This window comes from Pleurodeles waltl, chromosome 1_1, assembly GCF_031143425.1.
Source record: "Pleurodeles waltl isolate 20211129_DDA chromosome 1_1, aPleWal1.hap1.20221129, whole genome shotgun sequence".
Taxonomy (NCBI): Eukaryota; Metazoa; Chordata; class Amphibia; order Caudata; family Salamandridae; genus Pleurodeles; species Pleurodeles waltl.
The window spans coordinates 773940981-773961108 of NC_090436.1; the positions used below are offsets into that span (position 1 = coordinate 773940981).

Here is a 20128-nt window from a genome sequence, read left to right on the forward strand (position 1 = left end):
GAGGAGGTTAAAAAAGGTGGGGGCCAGTGTGAGCCTCATGAGCAGAGTGTAGTTCTCCATGTGCAGAACAGCCCACAGATTTTGGCAGGAGTTGAAATGCATTCTTTAAAAGATTAAACTGAGCAAGAAGTTGACGATGTTACCGGCATATTCAGACCACTTTTGCAGAGTACGATGTGTATAATTAATTCAGATAAGACAGTGGTAATGTCGCAAAATGTGCAATTTCTGGGAATTCAGTGGAATCCAGAACATAGAGAGAAGTTGATACAGGTAAAATAAAAGATTTTGGAGTTTGCTATTATATTCGTTAAGCAAGAGACACGGAGTTTCATAAAATTGTTTGATTTTTGGAAAAAGTATAGACCTCATCTGAGTAAAATCTTAACGCTTTGGTACAAAGTAACTAGGAAAAAACATGAGTTTGAACGGAGTGAGGAGCAGCTGTGTGCTTTGGATTTGGCAAATGAAATAATTCAACAGACTTCAGATTTGTGCGCAGTGCAAGAGGGAAACATTGAGTTACATGTAAATGTTCAAGGACCATATGCAAACTGGAGTATGTGGCAGAAACAGGGGAGGACAAGGGTGCCCCTGGGGCTTTGGATTAGAAAACTATCTGACTTTGAGGAGCGCTATACTCCTTTTGAAAAACAGCTTTTGACTTGTTATTGGGCTCTAGTGAATACTGAGCAAATCACACTAAATTATAATGTAATGCTGAAACCTAAAATATAAATCATGCAGTGGGTGATGAGTTGACCTAAATCTCACCGTATAGGACAAGAGGCTAGTATCATACACTGGATCTGGTACGTACAAGACAGGGCTCAAGTAGGACCGGTAGGCACTGCAGCCCTATATGAACAGGTGTTACAAGCACCTTTGCAAGATGAGGAAAGGGTGCAGGACGTATGACAGGTAAAAGAGTCACCAGTGCAATTGAGTGCACCATTTGAATTCTTGTCCCCTGAGGATAGAAAGCGTGTTTGGTTTATTAATGATTCATTGAAATAGGTGGGTACTAAAAGACAATGGAAAGCTGGGTCATACAATCCAGTTACTGAATAGTCGTAGTCTACCACAGGAGAAGGAAAAAGTAGCCAATATGTAGAGTTGTACACTGTGTGTGAGACTTTAAAGCAAGAGCTGCTTGAGACGTGTAATTTTCACACAGATTCTTGGTTCACAGCCAATGAATTAGCCGTCTGGCTTTCCACGTGGCTTGCACATAACTGGTTCATTCATTCAAAGGAGGTGAGGAGCAAAGAGTTATGGCAGGAAATTTGGGAAATGTTAAAGCAGAGTAAAGTCATAAATGCTCATTGTCCCATTAACTCATTAGAACACTGGTTCAATTCCCTTGCAGATGTTAAAGACAAAAGTTCAAAGGCAGAAATGTCAACCCAGAATTCTGACTTGGTGGGGATGGCTAAGTAGGTGCACCAGAAATGTGGACACCTGGGAGAGAAAGCCACTTATAGGTGGGCAGAGATTAGAGGGATGTACATTCCCCTAGATTTGATAAAAACTGTGATTTTGCAATGTCCTATTTGTCAGCACACACAACAGAGATCTGTCCCACAAACAGTTAAAGATCAGTTGGGGAGAGGAAAGTTACTAGGACAGATATGGCGAATTGATTACATTGGACTACTACCGATTAATAGTGGGTGTTTATACGCCTGTACCGTAGTGGACACTTATTCTGGATACTTGATTGCTGTCCCTTGCAAACGTGCTACTCAGCACAATACTATCAGAACTCTGGACTTGTTAATGTTATTCTATGGTGTACCACTACAGATCCAGAGTGACAATAGGTCACACTTCAAAGGCAATTTGGTACAGGTTTACTGTTCTCAGCACAATATTGAGTGGATATATCATATTCCTTATTATCCACAGGCCTCAGGACTGATGAATGGTTTACTGAAAGATCAATTGCAAAAATTATCTGATGAAACTTTCAAAAAATGGAGAGAGCATTCAAATGAAGCCCTCCAGATTCTGAACAATAGACCAGTAACAAATGCTGAAATACCTTTGATGCAAATGTTAACTCCAGCTTTGCAAATACAACCACATGTGGCCACCAATACCATCACATACTGGGAAATAAAACCTGGAGCGTTAGCTCCTTACAGAGCCACACCCGAATCTGCAGGTCTTGACTTACATGCTTCGCAAGCTTACAGACTAAAACCCCTAGACACAGCGTTGTGTGAAACAGGTGTTGGAATACAGATTCCCCCAGAGCATTTTGGATTGATTGCTTCCAGATCTATGTTGGCCCTTAAAGATATTCAGGTTTTAGGTGGAGTGATTGATGCAGATTACCAAGGAGAAATCAAAGGTATTCTGATAAATAGTTGAGAATTTGATTTATTCATACAGATTGGAGACAGAATTGCCCAACTTGTCATAAGTGCAGTGAATGGAGGTTTGGTAAGGAAGGAGTATGCCCCAGCCCTTCTGACAGTGCAGGGAAAGGGAAGCTATGGTGCAGCAGATAAAAACCTCAGTGCTAAGGTGTGGGTTGAATCCCCAAATGGCCCTCCAGAACCTGCAGAAATTATAGAAAATTACCCCAATAACATCCTGCTGATTATAGAACAAGGAAAGGAAAAAGGAGAGCACATTTCAGATGACAAATGTTATTTGCAAGAAAAGTCATACTTGTTTCTTTTGCAGATCCTACTACGACTTGCCACTGACCATGAGTGTGCTGTGTTGTCTCCCTTCGGGCGTTTGCGTGTGGGGTCGGGGGAGGGACCGCACCCCCAACCTGAACCTGATTGATAACCTTTGTGCAACGCTCCCGCTGCTTTCAAAGTACAAATGCTTTGGATCCACTTTGCGCAAATTGCGTCTCCGGTTCAAGTTCTACATGGGATCCACTGAAACTAACCCATAGTTTGTTATTATCTGATGACTGCTGCCAGTCTCAATAAGCAAAATTGCCAGTTAGCTGTCTGTTTTTCGTGTGGAAACTTGACTTTCACTTACATTCCAGCAAACCTTTCAGGTGGACCGAGTACCTTTAGATGATTAGAACTCATGATGTTTTCATCTAATTCTACACCAACTTGTTATATTACCGACACTATCCAATCAGTTATCCCATTCAGAATATATAAGCTTCAGTCTTGTCATTGTAGGTGTGTCTGATTTAAAAGTTTATAAGATCAATACGTTAATCCACTTCAATTGCTTTACAGTGATTACTTTTATCATTACATTATGTTGCTGTATACAATACAAACCTGATTTGCTTATGTATTATTTTTTTTCTTTGAAATAAGAGAAAAGTAAACAAACGTCATTGGTCAGAGGGTAGAGCTGTAGTGAAAATAAGTATGTTTGACCACGTAATTTGTGTTTCACCACTGTGCATATTAGTTGTTCAATGTTCACCAGTTGCAGATTACATTTTGTATTCAGTTTAGCTGCCTATTGGCTTTATCGTGGCATTAGACATTACATTTTGTATTCCGTTTAGCTGCCTATTTGCTTTATCGTGATGTTAGACATTGCAGTTGAGCTGTGTTTTTCCACATGGTAAACTAAGTTTGTGTTCTTCGTATTTTCTCTTACTGAACACGAAAGCATAATAAGGAAGAGCATATTTCGTGTTTTTCTTTAGTGCAAGGAAGAAGTTGGCCTTGGAAGAGGGAGCCTTGAAATCTTGGCCAGTTTTCAACGTTGTTTCTTCCAACTCTGACCTACAGTAGCCAGCATGTTTTGAATATTTACATCTGAGAGGGAATGGCCTTTCAGGATGCTTTTTTTCCCCATAATTATTTAAACTATAAAAGGTGTCTCTGGTAGGTAGTGGGGGGAATTTCCGAGACCTCGGTCAGGATTGGACGTCAAATGCCTGACATTTTTCCGTGAGGGTGGAAATCTCTTTCTTGCAGTTGAATAGGGGTCATCAACTTCCTGGCATGAGAAAGATGAAGAGCATTGGCAGGCCCTCTGGTGATGAATTTTGACTTTATTCTTTGCTTTGCAATTATGCTATAATATAGTCACATATATTTGCTATGTACGTTGCAGTTGAGAATCACTTTGATATATTTTCCTTTCACTGCTGTGACTATTTTTAAACGTGTGCCTCCGACCTACTAATCTCCTTTTTCAGGAACCTCGTGGTGAAGTAATAATAAATGTCTTCTTTAAACTAAGAAGTGCATTCCAGAGATTTTTGTCAGCTGGGTCATTAGTGAAAGCAAAACAGCGATGGAGCGCAGGTCAGATACATTCCCAGATTAGGCCTACTAAGGTTTTGCCTTTTGGAGTTTTGAAGCAAAAGTTCTGTTCATGGTAGAGAGGGACGTGAGGAGCAAGGAGAATGTCTTGAGAGGGTGTCAGTGTGGTACGGAGAGCAGGCCATACGTTGTGGACCAGCAGGCTGGAGCTTCGCATTGTCTGTTCCCCGCGAGCGGTTAATACTCCAGTGCAAAGGCTGTTGGAGAGTCGTGCTGATTTTGGTGCAAGCTGCGTGGTCTTTGGTGGGAACGGGTCAGTTCATGGTTGCGACGAGCCCAAAAGCTTGATTTAAGCTTGCTTTTCCCATTTCGACATTACACTTATAAAATGTAATAAGGTAATTCCAATGTTATCTGATGGGAGAGCTAGGCTTTGCATTAGTGAAAATGAATTTAGGAGTCCTTCACTACCAGGACATGTAAAACTTAAAAGTACATGTGCTACTTTTTTAATACATTGCACCCTGCTCTCTGGGCTGTCCAGTACCTACTCTAGGGGTGACATATGTATTAAAAAGGAAGGTTCTGGCATAGCAAAATGTTTCTTTTGCCAGGTCGAAATGGCAGTTTAAAAACTGCACACATAGGATGCAATGGCAGTTTTAAAGGTCTACTTAAGTGGGTGGCACAATCAATGCTGCAGACCCAATAGTAGTATTCAAATTTAAAGGCCCTGGGCACACGTAGTGCCACTTTTCCAGAGACGTATATAAAAAATAAATATGCCAGTTGGGTATAAGCCAATGCTACAATGTTTTATAGGAGAGAGCATAAGTTCTTTACCGTACAGAGTCCCAAGACCAGCAAAACTGAGATAATCACAAAAATGAAGGCGGAAGACAAAATGTTGGGAAGAAGTCCAGTCTAAGGCTGACAGGTCTAGCATGTGTCCTCTCCCGCTGAAAGTGGAAAGAACAACCTAACCACTTGGATGTTCTCATCACTAAGACGGAAGAACCTGGACAGACCATTAGCATTGGCATGGTCCGACCCAGGATGGATTTCCCCCATAAAGTCCATTTCCTGTAGGGAGATGGACAACCCCAAGAGTTTGGGATTCTCACCCCTCATTTGAATTAACCATCTGAGGGTTTTGTGGTCTGTCTGAACTTGGAAGCGAGTCCCAAACAGGTAGGGTTTCAGCTTCTTTAGTGCCCACACCACAGTAAAAGTCTCCCTTTAAATCACACTCCACCTCTGTCCCGGCAGAAGTAACCTCCTGCTAATGAAGTCGGCCAGTTGGTCTAGGCTCTCCTAATCTAACTGAGTTAAGACAGCACTTATACCATGCTTTGAAGCATCTGTCTGAACTATTAACTCCTTAAAGAAGTCAGGAGCCTTTAGTATGGGTGCGGTACACAAGGCCTACTAGAGGGTATCAAAGGCTTTCTCACAGGTCTCCATCGAGGTCAGCTGTCTGGGCTACTGCTTTGAAGTCAGGTCTGTTAAGGGAGTAACAATGGTCCCATATCCCTTAACCAACCTGTGACTCCCAGGATGGTCCTCACCTCAGTCTGTGTTTTAGGGGGTTGCCAGGCCTGGATAGTTTCATTCTTGGCCTGGAGGGGTTGCACCTTGCCCCCACTCCAAGCCCAACCCACCCCACGTGGCCCAGATATACCAAAGAACCCTGCCATATCTGTAAGTTACTGGCCTTACTAGTCATTCCCGCCTGCTGCAGAGCTCCTGGAGGTGGTACAAGTGTTCCACTCAGCTGGAGCTGTAGACAGCTATGTCGTCCAGGTAGGCAGCACAGAACACCTCCTTCCCAGCATGGACCCTGTTGACCAACCTCTGAAGGGTGGCAGAGGTGTACTTTAATCCTAAAGGGAATTACTGTAAATGGGAAGTAACCCTATGGGGCGCGAACTCAGACCTCTCTTTTGCCCCCCAGTAAGAGCAATCTGCCAATACCCTGATGAGAGATCAGAGGTACTGAAAACCTGGCAGCACCCAGCCTGTCAATGAGTGCATCAGCTCATGGAATGGGGCTTGCATCAATCTTTGTGATGGAATTGAGACCACAGTAGTCCACAGAGGGCAAATGTTCAGGAGTGATGCCTAATGAAGTAGCTTTGGGTAACAACACAACAGGGTTGGACCAGGTACTGTTGGAAGGCTCAGTTACCCTTAATACCAGCATCTTTGAGACCTCCTCTTTGATGGTGGCCCTCACCATGTCTGACAACCTATAAATCATATTTTTAATAGGTTAACTGTCTCCAGTGTCAATGTCATGAACACACAGGTGTGTGATTCCAGGGGTGAGGGAGAACAGAGGTAAAATGCCCCAGCAACAGGCAACAGTCACTCTGCTGCTCTGGGGTCAGGGTAGGGGAGAGGTTGACACCCTTCACTAACCAATCATGCTCCTGGGCAAACAGGAGGTCAGGGAGAGGCTCACCCTTCTTTTCCACTCTTTCATCTTTCACCAGGAGCATGCTCACTTCAGACCTCTCAAAGTCTGGTTTGAGGCTTTTCACATGGAGTACCCTTACAGGGTTTATATGGGTCTTGTGATCCACCAAGGAAGTGGACTCCTCCTTCTACTCCTTCACCTCATATGAGCTTGTCCAGCCACCCTGGAGAGCTCTTGGCTCCACAGGCCCTATAACCCACTCATCTGACCAGGTTGAAACTCTTCCAAAGCGGCCTTCTGGTAATACCAGAGTTCTATAACTTCTTGACGGGCCCCAAGATTGCTTTTCAACTTCTTCCAGAAGCAATGCATCTGGTTACAGAGGGCCAGCATGAAGCTGACCACATCATGAGGGGGCTTCTAGGGAGTTTTCTCTAACTCTTTTCTCACAAGTCTAAGAGATCCCAAAACAGGGTGGCCAGAGACGAGTTCAAAGGGTCTAAACCCAACCCCATTCTAAGGCACTCTCTGTAGGCAAAGAGAAGGCATTGCATGAGGATGTCCCACATATGACTCATGGGCTCAGGTAGACCCATTATCATACCTTCATAGTCTTGTTGAATCTCTCTACAAGACTGTTGGTTTGGAAGTGATCGGTGTGGAGAACATAGAAGTAACTCCACACTCATCCCACATGGATTTCATGTATGCGGACATGAAAATAGTACCTCTGTCAGACACTACATCTTTGAGGAACCCCACAAGGGTAAAGATCCCATCACAGCTGTGGGCCACTGCAGGTGCAGTCACTGACATCAGTGGGATGACCTCTGGGTATCGAGCAGTGTGGTCCATTAAGACCAGGATGAACCTGTTGCCTAAAGCTGTCCAATGGTAAAATAATGTTGATGCCTACTCTCTCAAAGGAGTGTCAATGACAGGTAACAGGCTCAAGGCAGCCTTGAGCTTTTTCCTTGACTCCCCCACCTGGCAGGTGGGTTAGGACCTGCAGAATGCACTGGAGGCCATCTTCATCAGGGGGCAATACAAGTGGGCAACAGGCCTGGTGAAGGTCTTATCTTACTCCAAATGCCCTGCCAGAGATATGTCATGAGCCAAACCCATTAGAAAGGCCTTATAGCACTTAGGGACCACCAGCACACAGGCTGCTCCAGGTCCAGAAACCTTAGGCTCGCTATATAGAAGGTAATTCTCATGATAGATCAGGTGATGTCCAGAAGTGACACCTGCTGCCTGGGCTCAGCTTGCCACCTCAAGCCCTCCAGAGTGGGGGCATTCTTTCTGCACCTTGCACAATTCTGCCCTGGGGAGTCCACCCTCAGCTTGCCAACCAGCAAACTCAGGCAGGTCACCCAGGGCAGCAATGTCCTCCCCGGTTGGCTCAAGGGAATCCTCCTCAGATACCCTGCCAACCTGAACAAGGAGAACCAAGGGACTGGTTCCTTGCACACCTTGTTCCCACACTTCTTGGCGGCTGCCTTGGCCATTGTTCCAGGCTCCAGGCACCCTTGACTCCCATCCCAGGCAGCCATGGACCATGTGGTTACTCAGACCCTTTCAGGCAATCCCAAAATCTCCAAGTGTCACCGCAACTCAACCTCCCTCCCGATAGTGTGTTCCAGGTCTTTCCCAACAGAAAATCTACAGGAATGCAGGGCTTGCAACTACTTTTAGAGAACCAAAGATCCCCTCCGCCACTCAAAGAGAACCAGAGTCACAGTAGACGACTCTCACAATTGTTGGTGACTATGACTTGGTGGTTAGGGAGGACCTGCTCTGACGATACCACCTGACATCTCACAGTAGTCATGTTGACTCCTGTGTACCACAAAGATGTTGCCCATTAATGGTGACCCACTGCCTGTAATTAGAAGTATTTGCAAGCATATTGGTTTTGGTACCGTATCCTTACCCCCAGGGAAACAAGGGTCACCTCATCTGCGGCGTCCCCCAAGGCTCCTCTCTTAGCCCAACGTTGTTCAACGTCTACATGGCCCCCCTCGCACAACTGGCCCGTCAAAACAACCTCAGCATAATCTCCTACGCCGACGACACCCAGCTCATCCTCTCCCTGACCAAAGATCCGCTCACCGCCAAAACCAACCTCCACAAGGGACTGAAATCCATCGCCGAGTGGATGAACAATAGTCGCTCAACTCCGACAAGACGGAAGTCCTCATCCTCGGACGCACCCCCTCGGCCTGGAACGACTCCTGGTGGCCCACTGCCCTCGGACCCCCACCCACCCCAGCCAACCACGCAAGCGCCTCGAAACCCTGACGGGTACATAGTGCGCTTTATAAATTATCTGATTGATTGATTGCTCCCCAGCACTAACTGTGATCACCTCGTCCTTGAGCACCTCACTCACCAGCCCAGGTGTCTGCCCACCGCTGGGGGGCTGTGCCCTCTTGGGGCAGATGGAGTCACCTGTGGAATGCCCATACTTGTAGCATTCTGTGCATTGGGGTACAAACCAGTGGTGGCAGGAGGAGTTTGAAAGTGGTGGGTGTAAGAGCAATGAAGAAATTATTCCAAGCAAGTGAATCTGACATTTGGCGGGGGGAATGGTGAGGTTCCCCCCGAGAAAATGTTTAAATATTGGTGTATTTATGTGCAAATGTCCTCACTATTTCACAAAGGTGGAAAGTGTACTACTTTCAAAATTCTAAAAAGTGTATTTCTTTAACATATGGAAGCATTGACATTAAATTGTCACATTACAGCAACGCAATCAGAAGCACTTATTCAAAGTGATAGTGTTTAAACATGAAATCAGGACTATTTTGCCCAACCCTGGTGACAGTGCCATTAGTGCACTAAGAGGCAAGGCAATTATCATGTGATCCGTGTATGTGGCTCACATTGTTGTAGCTAGAGCAACAACAACGATCTATTAAATCAGACACACTAGAATTTTCTACAGCTGGCATTATGATGGTATTTGAATGTGCTTTAATATGTGACCCTGAAGAAAAAGGTCAAATAAAATGTTTGCTTAATATCACAACATTTGTTATTTCCCGGTTTCACTTTTCACAAATCAGCCACTAAATGTGTATCTATTTGTGTCTCTTTGTTACCTGAATGGTTAACACGTTGTTTTTGTCTCTGCAAATGATGGTAAAGCGAAAGTGGAAGGAAAAGAAGGGCTTTAACGGGTCAGGCCTCAGAGGACAGAAAGACTGCAAGAGAGGCCGAGATATAGTGCAACTCAGAGTTAGAGGGGAGGGCATCAAGTCCGTGTGCTGAAGATAAAGAACATAAATAGCACTGTGTTTTATGCCTACCGAATGAAAGTTAAGTAGTGAAACCAACATAAACGGAGTGCATGCTGAAAACTTGTACCACAAACAGTAGCTTGCTTTTCATAAAGGGCCTCAAGCCTCTGTTCTGCTTATTATAAGCACTGTAATTAACTTTCTACTTCTGACCAGCATGTGTGAAACTTGCATCTTTTGAATTACCTCACCTACCTCCCGGCACTAAATGTATACACACAGGGTCATTGAAAACGTTGATTTTGCTGCCATGGATGTTTAATTTTAAAATTGTTTTAGCCACGCTTGACACATAGTACATTTTGTGCTCCAAGTTAAAATTCCTGCAAACAGTAAGTGATTGTGTCTGACATCTTCCCAATGTTAACTCGTCAGTTGATTACAGAATGTATGCATTTATTGGATCAGCCATTACGTTCAGATTGTGCAAACATCTCTGTGATGCTAGTGGACTGGGCAGCACGAAACAAAAAAATAACATACATACTTGCATTTAAACATAACATTCATCACAGACACTGTTCTCATATCAGCAATCATTTAAAAAAAACATGGCAAGCATGGTCCATATCTCTATTTTTAGTGTGATGTTTTGATTCCTAAAACACAACCTTACAAAACATACATAATATACAAGAAACGAACTACACTGTTCTGCATTTCTTTTTAAATCGAAAGCTGTGCTTTTAAAACCACATCGGATGAACACATGGTAAACATGATACTCATACTAAAGGCAGTGTTAATTAGCATTTTCTTGCAGCATAATTTAGGCAGCTCAGCCTCATGAATTGACACTCCACAGCGTCCTAATTCCAGTGGTCCTAGTTTGTTGTACTCCAGACTCCCTTTTTAAATTGTTTTCGAAGGCAGGAATGTGGTGGGTACCACAACAGTTGTCAGCAGGATGCAGTTCCTGTGAGACAGAACATCCATGCTGACGTTCTCAGCATATAGCTCGGTTAGCCAGCCAGATTAAAGTGGTAGCATAGTGGGAAGTGGAGATGTGCAATTTTAAACATTTAAAAGAAAATTGTACCAAAAAAGCCCAAAGCGCCAATTGTGGATATCTGGCCTCACTGGACCAGAACAAAGCCACAAGTTCAGGTTGGCCACAATGGCTGCAGGATGGCTACAGCGACTCAGTTAGGTTCGTTAAGCAAGATTAGTTTAAATCCTGGTTTCGGAGCTTTGCAAGGTCCCACATCGAAGATGTCTTATGCAGCAGAGGTGATGTGAGGTCCTGGTGTTGAGATTTGTTGCTAGCATCAGTTCGGAGGGGCTGAGCATCGAGGAGGCCTTCAACAAGGTACTTGTGATGCAAAAGCCTGTGTGGAGGATGTCTTGCTCACTGGTTGGTTCCAAAGAAGCTGCGGGATTTGAGATGTGGAGTCCTGTGTGTCTTCATCGTTGAGGCGGCTATTGATTGATGAGGGCCTTATGATGCAAAGTCCAGAGTCGAGAGTCGAGGATGCATCGTGTACTGGTGGTTCAGATCGGCCTGAGGGCAGTGATGTGAAGTCTTGAGTCAGGGATGCATTGCACACTTGTTCGATGTGGAATTCTGAAAGACGATACATTGTGTAGTAGCTCCGAAGCAGGGTTTGTGGAGGAGATGCATCCATCAGCGTAGGTTCTACTGGGGACACAGTTGGGCTGGCAGATCGCTTTTAAGGCCCACTTCCAAGGGACCAGGACCGGGATGGCACCAGTTAGGAGGGCAGGACTCACAGCTGGCAGAGTCCTGGTGCTGAATTCAAGATGGAGAAGGCTTGTTCTGTCCCTGTGCCTCATCAGGAGGCCAGCTAACTGGCCCTTGGAGTCACTCTTGGTGGTCCTGGGTTCAAGAGACAGATCCAGTCCTTCCACAGGCAACAAGGTGGCACGGCAGCAGAGTAGCACAGCAGTCCTTCTGTGTCTTCCACATGCCCAGCTGTGTACTGATGAGTTGGAGTCTGAAAGCCAATATTTATAGCTGGTGCCCGCTTTGAAGTAGAAGAAGCTTCTAGAGATAATTTTGTCCAATAAATGTGCTTAGATATTCCTGCCTCCCTGTGCTGGACTGAGATGGTCTGGAGTCACAATAGATACTGCCACACTCCTTTATTGAGAATGCTCACACAGGGCCTAGCTGCCTTTGTCTCACTGTCTGGGAGTAATACACAAAGATCAACTGCCAACTACACCTAGCCATGTGACTAAGGATACAGGCAAGAGACACCAAATGGTTAGGACAGAAACTGCCAACTTTCTATAAGTGGCACTTTCAGAATTGTGACTAGAATTTTACTTCACTATTAAAAGGGCTTTTAATTACAATTCTTTAGACACCCAACTCTATTCGTCTACCTGCTCCCACTTGAACGTTATAATGTAATAAGGTAATGAAATGGTATTCAATAGGAGAGGTGGGCCTTGCAGTAGTGAAAAATGAATTTAGGTGGTTTTCACTACCAGGACATGTAAAACTTAAAAGGACATGTCCAACTTTTTAATACACTGCATTCTATCCTCTAGGCCCTTCAAGGCCTTCTCTCAGGGTGACATATGTATTAAAAAGGAAGACTTGGGCCTGGCAAAAGGTTTATTTAGCCACAGTAAAATGGCAGTTCCCAGCTGCACACACAGGCTGCATTGGCAGGCCTGTGACATGTTCGAGGGGCCACTCAAGTGAGTGGCATAATAATTACTGCAGGCACATCAGTAGCATTTAATTTACAGGTCCTTGGTACATAGTAAAGAACCCCTTTAATATGGATACAACTAAATTAAATATGCCAATTGAGTGCAAGCCAATTTTAGCATGCTTAAAGTAGAGAGCTCAAGTGATTTAGGCTGGTTAGCAGTGGTAAGGCACACAAAGTCCTAAAAGCAGACAAAAAGGGGTTTTAGAAAACATGAAGGTGAAGGCAAAAAGTTTGAGATGATTTTGCAGAAAGGACCAAATCCAACATATACAGTGCATTCCAATAAGCAGGACCTGGTGACAATAATAGATCAATAATTCCAGGTTTAAAGCCAGAAAGAGTGACTTCAGAACTTAAACATTCTCATAATAAAACAGTTCTAAAAACTTAATTTACCTGATTTAATTGGCCAAAAGACAGGAACAGAGAGCAGGTGCAAACTGTTAATTGAAGGCAGTGGCTTCACGAACCCATAATCAACAGTCAACATTTTGGGCTTAAGTCAGTTTGTCTTCACCTTAGCAGCTGCTTCAGCCCAGACAGCTGGTTGAGTCAGAGACTGTCTCCGGGTTTCCATAAAAAGATAATTTGATCTGTGTTTCATCAGCATACTGATGGCACTGCAATGTATACCTGCTGGTCATGTTGACCAGCAGGACAAAGTATAAATGAAACAAAAAGGGTAATAACACAGTGCCACAATAGGGTTGGAAAGCAGATGGGCCTAGAGACAAAAGTTGTTCCCATGACTACCTACTGGATCCTTTCCCAGATGGTTGAGCTGAATGCTTTTAAACTAATACCCTGATAAGTACCATGTCATATAGATTCTCTATTAGAGTCCCAAGGATTAGATATGCCATATATAGTGTGATTGACACATTCCAGTTCTATGGTTGTAAGTAATGTTATGCCAAATATAGAGTATGGCTGTGATCCCTCTGGAAGTCTGCTGTAAAAATGTATATGATATAGGATACCTGTAGGCGATAACCCAAACTCATTTAAAAAGATATGTGGATGTTTCAGGTCCCAGTTTTCACATTTACTCTAGTTTTTTAAAACTTTATTTCATGGACTCTCAGACAGGAATGCAAAATAAATCTAGATAATTACCCATATACCTTTCAAACTTCCTGGGACCTCGTTCTAAACAATCGGGATGGTTCTGCTGTCTCTTCCGTGTTCAGCCCCCAATTCTTAGCCTTTTTGCTGAGCTCAAGCACAGTTTGTGTTTGGCTCCTGTAGCATGTACAGTAGCATGTAAAGTAAATCATAAAAGAGAAGATGGATAGCTCTTCCCTCAAAACTCCATCACAATAAACCCTGAAGAGTGTCCATCTTTTATACTTCCATTTTGACGCACCATTTCAATACATCTGCTTGCCACAGCTTAACGTTAACGCCCATGACCCTATTATGATAATGACCCAAAAAGAGGGTGGAAATGCACGGACAGCGCTGCGGCACCAAAACAACAGTCCTGTAGTTAATAAACATAACTGACTTCAAAACTGAGATTATTCAGCAGAGGAGATATTGTCTCAAGTTTCACTCCAATAAAAACAATGTTTTAAAGAAAATAGTTGAGGTCTCTGTACAAAATTGTAATATTAATAAACTTTTTGTAGGCTTTTTCACACATCATGCTAAAAATAAAAGAAACATTCAAGACACGCTGTCCTGCTGAAAGGGGACAACTTAAAAATGATGTATAATTACTGGAAATTCAAAATAAACATTTGGGGTATATGTGTGAGTAGAATTTACACACACTTGTAAAGATGATTAAAGCAATAAAGAAATATTGAAAATGAGAGCATGATTTCCCCAAGTACCAGTTCCAAACAAGTTTGTCACCCATCAGGATCCCTTGCCTTTTATATATGTAACCCTGCATAAGTGTTCTGCTATACAGACAACAGCACACAGTGCTGGTGCCTCTCAAAAAATGGACTGTCTGCTAATCCTTTTAAGGCAGTTGAGTAACTGGAAAAGATCACCTTCACCCAATTCCTTTGCAAAATAAAACAGACTAGGTTCTACAGTAGTCCAAAAGATCATCAAAATAAATGTATGTTGACCCTGGTCCGAGATGTTGACTTTAGCAGTTTGCCAGAGTTCATGTAATCCCAAATGAGAATTAAAAGCAGTACAGAGAAAAAGGATTTAGTACCATCACTTTGTTGATGTTCTTCTTAATGGGCATTTGATTGTGCAGGGTTATCCCCCCTACTAAGTAGTTCCATGCCCATGACTGATAAATACATTGCTAAGGCAGATTCCATGTTATTCATATACTGTAAGAAGGTGGCCTGCATGGTGTAGCCGTATGCCAAATACAATAGTGTTTCAGTAAGAAACACAGGGTAATCCCGGAGAGGCCAACTTACATAGAGAAAGCCTCCCATGGAAGAGGAGACAGTTACACCTAAGTGGGAGCCCACCATGTTGCAGATACATGAAATAGAATAACCCACTTGTAAACTCAGAGGGTCATTCATGACGTTCAGCCTCAAAGTGTTCATCCACAGTTCTATATGGTGTCAACCAGTTGAAAAACAGCACTTCAAAATTATTGATTCACCACTCACCTAACTTTAATGTCCCATGTTCCCTTCCTGCTGTTTCCTTTTTTCATCCACAGTTCTGCACGGTGTCAATTACTTAAACTTCACGACTAGCCTAACATTAATACCCCTTCCTGTTGTGCCATTATTTCATATCCACTGTGAAAACATCACAGGTTGCAATACCATATGTTTCTGATCATCCATTTCAACCTCCTGCTTGGGACCTCTTCCTTGGGGTTTACCCCTGTAAGTATATATGATAATGGCATACAGAAGTATAACTTCTCATCAGTTTGTTTTAGGAAAATGAGTTCAAGAAAATAGTAATCTGCAAATAGTTTGTGAAGTCAATCTAAAAGTGCACTAACGTTCTGTCAGTGTTTCTTTGAGCAAATATTGGAGAATGACCTACATTAGAGTAACCAATCTGACCTGTTTTGTCACCCTTAGAATGTTGACTTGCAATATAATAAAAAGAATCCGACCTTCTCCAATAATGCAATGTGTTGTGTCATTTTCTATAGGAATGCTTGGGGAGGTTGGTGTTGACAGTCAACCAACTTTTTTAGATCCATCATCTTATTATCCAGAGTCTACGGTTACATATGAAGTACATTGTCAAACCATATAGTTTTGTACTGCTTATTCCACTTAAAATATACCATAGATGCCTCACGGATAACCATCCTGTCCCTACGAAGCAAGGAAATCTCTTGAATGACAGGTTATACTGTCTCGCAAGGAATGGCTTTGTGAGCTGCATCATGCATGGTGGCAGGTCCTAATTGCATATTTGGGAAAACTGAGGATTGTGGTTTGAAATCGCCTGATACTTTCTGTTTGGTATCAACTGTCTTAGATGTGGGGAACAAAAACGATAGCTAAACTATTCTGTTATAGGTTTAAACCTGTAATAACATATAAAACCCTACCGAAAGGGAAACATTGCTCATCAGTGTAAAATAACACATGCACAACCACAAACTAAAATGTCGTTCAAATAAAGGAAAGTGAGAAAGTCATTTTTATTAATTCCAGAAGGGGCCAGAACAACAAAACTTGTTATACAAGGTAGCAGCTAGAAATACTGGTAAAAAATTCGTCTGTGTAAGTTTTGTTGATTAAGGATATCACTAAAACATTGTTTCTTTTCATGTTTTCCCTCCAGTTCTGTTTGATTGGATTATGGTGCAGGCTTTAGGATCATGTTTAGGTCTAATTTAATTATTTCATACATTGTAGAGAATCTGGGAATAATAAAATACAATTTGATTTTTGGCAGTGGTAATTATTTCACTGATTGGTGAAAGGGCTGGCTCATAAGAGTCTTGTCTAATATGTAGTATCACAGTTACTCACAGACAGTAAACGGGTAAAATCGTTTGATACATCAGACCCCTTTTCCAAGAAGTTAGTATTGAAAGCCGGTATCCTGTCAAATACACTTTAGACATGAAGTGCAAGGAGTAATGGCAGACACTTGTGAAAGGAGTGTTGTCACCATGCACAAGGGAAAGTGGTAAAAATATGACACAATACCTTCTATATACCAAAGAAAACCATAGCTACAAAGTGTCCCATTGTTGTGTGTGATACCCTCAGCTCATCCTGCCTTTTTACATAACTGCACTCTAATGCTGGAGTTATGGAGCCCATAGTTACAATGCAAACCCCAAAAAATCTATCCAAGTATAAAATGTAATGCTGATTAAAAGATCAGGACTAAATTAAAGTGAGACACTTGTCATGTAGACACTTAGCAGCTATGTATCGCCATGCAACAGCAGCACCACCTTAATGTAGTGAGGGAAAGAGTGCCCAAAAGCAGCCACGAGCAAGCTTAAAGATTCACATTTCAGGTGTCTTAAAGTGCCAGACTACAAATTAATCTGGTGTAATTTAAGGTTTTGATGGTTTTAGAAGAAACTATGCAGTTGGCATGTTAGCAGGTGAATGCCCCACCAACTATGTCAATAATATGCTTAATAACATATTTGAATATAGCACCCTTACTTTTTAATACAATAATAGTGCTGTAAGCCATAGACAGACCTAACAGAATGAGTGTGAGTGGTATTTAGATGTGAGAGAGGGTAATTAGTTGGGAGTGAGAATGCAATCTACATATTTTCTATGCTCAAAACAGCCTAGAATGAGCCTGCCGGACATATTGTTCATGGGAAAACATTGCATCTCAGGCATTACTTGTATTTTAAATTAAATACATGCTTTATAACAATCACTGCAAAAACAAGATATTTTACAAACTCTGGAGAACATGTTTTTTTTGTTTATTTTGGGGTTAGGCAGCTGAATAAACACCAATAAGCATTGATTTGAAGGGTATATAAAACACCAAAACAACACCACTGAAATCCACAGAAAATAACCCCTGAAAACAGGATAGCCTAAACATGCAGAGGTCATCTACAGGCAAAAACGACAAGCATTATCTGTTCAAGTGATAAATCACCCTCAACACATTCATGACATTCCAGCTTGCAGGCTAGTATCTCAGTCTCTTAAACCATTGGCATGCAGGTGTCCTTGACCTCTATGCCATGGTGGGACCTATCTAAGACATGTGTATTACATAATTTTAATATTCTCCTATCAACATTGGCATGTGTGATGTAGCAGTAGAAGAAAGGTGATCATTGATCCAGAAATATAATTTGTGCAGGGGCCATGCTAATCTTCTCTGTATCATTCCAATTTTAGTATAGGTGCCACTGAAGCACGCGCTGGAATATAGTTTATAATGTGTTGGTCACATATACATCAACTGTAGGCTATGGGTAATCATCAAACAACTCATCTATTATAGGACACCTCCCCTCTACATCCATGCCATCCTTTGTAATTGAAAAAAGAATGCCTTGCCTGATCCCATTATTACTTCTCTTGTGTATAGTAAATAGGATGTATAATATAGTTGCATGCCAATCAACACAGATCTGTTCCCTGCAAGAGAGCAAAACAGATCTTTTGACTTCTTATAGGGTATGTAAAGTGCATATCTACCCCATCAACGGGGTTTCCCAGCACTGGACCCAGAGGACAGATGGGTTGCGGCTGTGGTAGGGGGAGGGCTAGGTGGAAAAAGCCATGTTTTAAGAGACTTCTTAAAAAGCAAATGGTTCTGGGTATTCCTAATGAAGAGAGAAAATTAGTAACAGAGAGATCTGGCCAGAGCTCAGAAGAAGTGGCTGCCCGCTCTTGCTCTCCTGACTAGGAACAATAGCCAAGTTGAAGTCAGCCGAGCACAAGGGTCGTGAGTGAAGATATGGTGAAATGAGGTTGGACAGGATGGGGCCCCCTGGGAGTGTAGGGTCTTGTGGATAATGCACACAGTCCTAAAGTCCATAGGGAGCCAATGAAGCTCACTAAGAAGACAGGAGGTGGAGCAAAACTTTGGGGGGAAGCAAAGCAGCCTAGCTGTCTGATTTATGGCCAGCTGGAGTTTTTGAGTAACAGATTTGTTAGCTCTTAGATACAGAATGTTACAGCAATCTAATTGGGAGGGAATTACTGCCTGAATAATGGTTTGTCGGATGCATTGGTTGAAAAGGCCCAGGATGGGTGTGAGGCTTCTCAAGAGTCCAGAATAGGTGCAAGCTATGGATTTGGCTTGATACTCAAAGGCCAAGTTATTATCCATCCATACTGAATAGCAGTCGGAACAACGCATGCTGGAACCACGCATGCCTAAACAACACGGTCGGAACAACGACCGCGTTGTTACCACGAATGTCTTTACCACGAATGCCTTAACAATTATTTTTCGTTGTAAAGGCATTCCTGGTAAAGGCATGCGTGAACAGCATGTGTGGTTCCAGCATGAGACTCCCTCCACCCCTAACACACTTGCACCCCACCCCTAAAACTTAAACTACATCGACCCCCACCCCTTCCCTAACCCCCCCACTCCCACCCCTAAAAACTACCCCAAACCCCCCACCCTGCCCCTAAAAACTAAAACTACCCCAACCCCACCCCTAAAACTACCCGACCCCCCACCCCACCCCTAAAACTACTGTGACCTCCCATCCCACCAATAAAACTGCCCCGACCCACCACCCCTGCCACTAAAACTACCCAACCCCCCACCCTCTCAAAACTATAAATACCCCCACCCCCTCAAAACTCAAAATACCTGACCCCTCACCCTGCCCCTAAACCTAAACTACCCTGACCCCCCACCCCACCCTTGAAGCTAAAAAATGCCCCGTCCCGCCAGCCCTGCCCCCAAACCTAAACCACCTGACCCCCCACCCCACCCTAAAACTAAAAATGCCCCGACCCCCCTCCCCAAACCTAAACCACCCTGACCCCCAAAAACTAAAAATACCTGACCTCCACATCCCCCGCCCAAAGACTAAAAATATCCCAGACCCTCACCCCACCCCTAAAACTAAAAATATCCCACCACCCCTAAACCACCCCTACCCCACCCTTAAAACAAAAATTACCCTGAACCCCCACCCGCCCCTAAAACTAAAAATGCCCTGACCCCCCACCCCCAAAAAATAAAAATACCCTGATCTCCCCCACTCCGCCCCTAAAACTAAAAATGCCCTGACCCCGAAACCTAAACCACTCAACCCCCACCCCCAAAAACTAAAAAATACTGAGTCCCCCACTGTGCCCCTAGAACAAAAAGTGCCCTGACCCACCTTCCCGCCCCTAATCCTAAACCACCCCGACCCTTCACCACCAAAAACTAAAAATACCGACCCCCCATCCCACCCCTAAAACTAAAAATACTCAACCCACCACCCCTAAAACTAAAAATGACCCGACTCCCCACCCCTAAACCTAAACCACCCCGACCCACTAAAAATGAAAAATGCCCGACCCCCTCATCTCCACCCCTAAAACAGCCCCAGCCCCACTTACCTGATCACATCCTCTGACGAAGCTGACACCCTTCTTC

The 20128-nt window shown here is 43.3% G+C and overlaps 1 protein-coding gene and 1 pseudogene across 1 annotated transcript in view; both read right to left on the bottom strand.

Annotated features, from left to right (window-relative positions):
- Positions 1-20128, bottom strand: part of LOC138287290 (spindle assembly abnormal protein 6 homolog) — a 248489-nt gene that overhangs the window by 49518 nt on the left and 178843 nt on the right. The window lies entirely within an intron of this gene.
- LOC138292128 (U6 spliceosomal RNA) lies at positions 17836-17933 on the bottom strand (annotated as a pseudogene).